We start from the raw sequence: 5,511 nt of genomic DNA, 5'->3' as shown, positions 1-5,511 counted from the left end.
AAGGGGGAATGGCTTTAAACTAAAGGGGGGTAGATTTAGACTAGATATAAGGAAGAAATTTTTTATGCTGAGGGTGGTGAAACACTGGAACAGGTTGCCCAGAGAGGTGGTGGATGCCCCATCCCTGGAAACCTTCAAGGTCAGTTTGGACGGGGCTCTGAGCAACCTGATCTAGTTGAAGATGTCCTTGCCCATATCAGGGGGGTTGGACTAGATGACCTTTAAAGGTCCCTTTCAACCCAAACTATTCTATGACTCTGTGATTCTATGATTCTATATATCTCATTAAATCATGATTCAATTTAAGTCAATAGCCAAAAATTCCTTGGATTTCAGAATAGCTGGGATTATAACTATAAAAAAGTGTATACAAACGCACACATTTTGTTCTTCCAGATCAGCAGCAAGATAATATTTTTGGTATCAAGTGCTACCATTTTTATTACTGTGTTCTCCTTTTCATCACTTTTACGAAGAGGTGGAAGGATTGTTGTATTTGTTACAAGGTTTTACAGCTGGGATCAAGCTGAGTAAGGGAAAATTCAGACTGAATACTAAGTAAAACTTCCTGAAAGCAGAAGCTATTAGACTATGTAATAATATCCTAAGGGAAATGGAACAGCTCCATCAGTTGTGACATTTAAAACTGTGGACAATGCACTAATAAATATTCTGTGGGGACATTTCTGCATTGTCATGGGAGTGGCTGAGGGGATCTACAAAGTTTTTTCCACATCTAATTTCTCCAGTTCTGTGAAGCAGAAAAATGTCATGCAGTTGACAAAGCTCAGAACCGGAGCAGTGCTGAGAAACACAAAATATCAGTTTATTCTGGGACGAGTCTTCACTGGTGTAAACTGTTTTATAGTTCTGAGGTCCTGACCTCCAAATTCATTGTGGACAAAAATAAGTTTTCTAGTTTCACAAACTTGCATCACTGATATACTCAATTCAGGCCAAAAAGGTCTATAGTAACATTTGCACCGCTCCCTTTTTTCTAGCTAGAATTTGCTCACATTGATCAATGGAGCTGAACTTCTGCTATTCATATCCACAGTGACACTGTGTTATTTTAAATTAATTTATATTTTATGTGTAGAATTTTCCAATTGTGATTTTAATTAATCATTACAGGAAGGAACGCTCTAAACCCCCTGTCGTGGTTTAACCTCAGTTGGCAACTGAGCACCACGCAGCCGCTCGCTCACTCCCCCCCACCCGGTGGGATGGGGGAGAGAATTGGAAGAGCACAAGTGAGAAAACTAATGGGTTGAGATAAAAACAGTTTAATAATTGAAATAAAATGATAATGATAACAATATGATAATAATAATAATAATACACAAAGCAAGTGATGCACAGTACAATTGCTCACCACCTGCTGACCGATGCCCAGCCAGTCCCCGAGCAGCGGCCCCCCCTGGCCAGCTTCCCCCAGTTTATGTACTGAGCATGACGTCCCATGGTATGGAATGTTTCTTTGGCCAGTTTGGCTGTGCCCCCTCCCAGCTTCTTGTGCACCTCCAGCCTTCTCAGTCGGTAGAGCATGGAAAACTAAAAGTCCTTGGCCAGTGTAAGCAACACCTAGCAACAACTAAAACATCGGTGCGTTATCAACTTTGTTCTCATCCTAAATCCAAAACACAGCACTGTACCAGCTACTAGGAAGGAAATTAACTCTATCCCTGCCGAAACCAGGACACCCGTGTGTTAAGTTCTAAGAGTTCCTTAAATAAGGTAAGTCTCATTGTTTGTTTATCATACAATGTATTTAATTTTTACTGTTTATCTTGCCTCAGCTTGAAAACGCTGTTTTGTTCCATGACCACTTTATGTAGCAGCTTCTGCAACCATGACAGTTGTAAGCCTGGGAAGGATGCTACCGGTGCACCACCTTCCTTAGAGCTACCAGCCCTAACTATTTGTCAGCAAATTCATTTTACCCCAGTGACCTGCTGGTCAGAGCGGTACTGAAGCACATCGCTCTGAATGACAAATGAGGAGAAACAACAAGGGTAGAGATGTAGCCAGTGGGTACATGAAGAAAAAAAGCTGCTCATTTATCATGAGATCTGCTAGTCAACTTTTCTGCAATGTATTTGAAGAAATGTGGCTGTAAGCTTGTTTCAGTGATCAAAATTAAGTAGCATCTTGAAATGGGCATGAAGTTTCCTCTAAGGTGATAAATTATTCAAAATTACCTGCAATTCCTGCATTCTGTGCATTCACACCTATTGAAAACATGAATGCAAAGAAATATCTGTTTCTGTAGAGAAAATTAAATATCTTAACATTTGTTAGAAGACATGGAAATAGAAAAGATCCCAGTAGTTTCTCTGCAAATTAGTTTCTGTCTTAAATCCCCCAATTTAAAGATTTTCAGGTAGACCTGTTTTAGCCATTCATTAGTACAGAAAAGCGTTTTATTCTAGTTCCTATTTAGGTGTAATAAATCTAAACTGTAAGGAAGAGAGATTGAAAGATTGATTGATTTTGTTGTATTTATCAAAACAATCAATCTGGTGCCACAAGCACAGAGTATTAATCATATAAAGGGACATAACCACAGCCTTGCCGGATCTGGACAGGCTGAAGTAGGGACTGCACTATTCCCAGTCCTTCCATTGTAATGCATGTCACTCTGGAACACTCGATTCTTGCTAACTCTTTGCTAGGGATATGTTCCTTCTGTGCCTTGGAACTAATCACTCACCAGTTTTAAGTGTCCCAAAATACAGGATGACCTTACGAGCTTGACGGCAGAGCATCTTTCCTTTCTGAGCCATTTTGTAAAGAGGTCTACCTGGACTTGAAACATGCTAAATTGCATATTAACTGCAACTGAGGCAGTTCAGGTCAAACTCAGATTTCTGGAAAGTCAAGTTCTTGAACAGCAGGTCCAGATATCTATGAACGACCTGATCCCATCACCATGCAAGCTTCCCTTCTTCCTTTTGTCACAAAGACTATTCAACATTCTTCCTATGTTTCCCCATAAAAATATGTAAAGGCTTCTGATCACCCAAAAAATGCTCTATTGGAATGCAGCAAAAAAAGCATCAGGACCCTGACTGAAGAATATTTCTCATTTAAACTAAGGGATGTAACAGCAGGTACATTGGTGACTGTACTAGCAATGGAAATATTGCATGGAAATAAATTAATCTTTCAGATAGTTAGGACTGCATACAACAGAACAAAACTGTCATCTTAAACTCTACCCGAAAATCATCTTGATGGCAGTACATGTCATGGAGCAGAGATAAAACACGTTGTCACTATACAACATCATATTATAAGAAAGGAGCCATTTTCAAATGTTCTTACACTAAGCACCAGGGCAGCATATTATAGTAATCCATATTAGAGGCAATAAAAACATATCACAAGCTCCACATCTTACAGGAAAAGCTCCAGTTTTCATGAAGTAACACATAATTAAAAGAAAAAAAATTGTCAACATTTATTACCTGAATATCCATGAAGCTGGTAAAGGAGGTGGACAGACTGTATTTTTCCTTCAAGGAAACCTAACTGTAGTTGCACTCTTACCTATTTGGAAAAAATATGTCACTTCATATTCGGGTTCAGCTGTTCAGTGTAACTGGTGGCGGTAGTAGTAATATAGGAGGAACTGAATAATAATAATGCACAGGAAAAAAGAAATTAATCTTATCCAGAAGTAGGAGGACAGAGAGAAATGGAAATAGATGGAGAGCTTTTTGAAAGAATATGCAATTTATTATCCAATATTTTTTCTCACTATTTTACAGTTCAAATAGCTGAAAAGGTTTATATAACCATACCATTAATGCTAATAAGCTTGTAAACTTGAGCACTGTAAAACATGGATTTGAATACATTAAAATCTACTTACATGTTTGACAGGATGCTAAAATCTGGCTGTACTACATCTTGTTATGAATTCACACATTACTGTCGGCCAGAAAACCCTGACACTAACCTCCTTTGCTAATTGTAATGGGTATGGGTTATTTTAATAATAAAATGTGCATGCTTATTATTTTTCAGAGACCGTCTGTGGAAAACAATTCCAAATCTAAAAATATGGCAACAAACAAATACATTTGCATTAGGAAAATATAACATCCCTGAAGGTTGAAGGAAACAGTTTCAGAAGCATTTGAAATAAATTATATGTATAACTTCCACAACTGTAAATGTGAACCGAAATGCAAAAGATCAAAGTTTTCAGTGCTGTGTATTATGCACAGCTACACTGAACTTCTCACCTAGTAGCTGAATGACAATAAACCTGTTTTGAAGTCAGCTGTTCTTCCCAAAGCTTTCAAGCCAAAAGTTGCACAGAGCCAAAGATTCACCTGAAAGCTGCAATATCAAGTTAAGCTTTCGTCTCCTTTCCCAAAGAGGGAAGTGAAGCAGGGAATGTTGTTTTGGCCCTGTTTGTTTACAAGACAGAGAAGTTAAAACATCAGGACTTAAAAATAAAACCACACACTTTTCAGTTCTCGTGATAAAAACATCCTGCAAAATGTTACACATGTGCCTGAGGATTTTCCTTCTACAGGACTTGTGGCTTGTGCGTAAATGCTGCTGCACTAATGCTGTCATCTTTCTGGTGATTATACTTTGGACTGCAGCTAGTGCAAAAAATATTAGTAGTTGATAGAGGAAATAGCAAACATTGATTACAGTGGGCTTAAGGAAAAAAATCAAAGAAAGATACAATCACAGACAGTGATTCTGCAAACGGTCTTGAGAAATCATCTAGACAATTCACCTGTCCCAAGGCAGGATGTCATTCTCGTGTCACTCCTAGGCTACACTTGCCTAATACATTCTTAAAAACCTTTGCTGGGTGCATATTCTTCAATCTTTCCAGCTTACTGCTTTTAATGCTGCACTGTTCCTAGAAAGTTTTTCCAAATGCTTAAACTTATATCCCTTTTACTGTGTTTGCCAGGGACACAAAGAAATTGATTTTTCTCTTTCTTTTCACAGCAACCTATTACATGTTTGAAAATTGTTAGCAAGTCTTTTTCAGATTAAGCAATCCCATTTCTTTCAGGAAACAGTTGTATATCGTGCAACATAGTCATAACTCTCATAATTTCCTCTGCTCCCGCCTGAGCTCTCTGTGATGGGCACCTGTCTTTCTTGTGGTCCTGTGGCCAAAACTGAATAGTTGCTTGGTTGAGGTCTTGGCAGTTCTGCAGACAGTACCAAGAGGATTTCATCTCTTACAGACTATGCATTAACTTCTGTTTATACACTCCAGTATAACACTAGTTTTGTTCACAACATAATTATGTTAAAAGTGTCCTGGCTAATTGTCCTTACCGTGGTGAAGCACTGGCACAGGTTGGCCAGAGAGGTGGTGGATGCCCCATCCCTGGAAACATTCAAGGTCAGGTTGGACGGGGCTCTGAGCAACCTGATCTAGTTGAAGATGTCCCTGCCCACGGCAGGGGGGTTGGACTAGATGACCTTTAGAGGTCCCTTCCAACCCAAACTATTCTATGATTCTAT

This window comes from Pygoscelis adeliae, unplaced genomic scaffold, assembly GCF_000699105.1.
Source record: "Pygoscelis adeliae isolate BGI_AS28 unplaced genomic scaffold, ASM69910v1 Scaffold168, whole genome shotgun sequence".
In the NCBI taxonomy this organism is placed as follows: Eukaryota; Metazoa; Chordata; class Aves; order Sphenisciformes; family Spheniscidae; genus Pygoscelis; species Pygoscelis adeliae.
Note: the sequence above shows the minus strand (reverse complement) of the source record.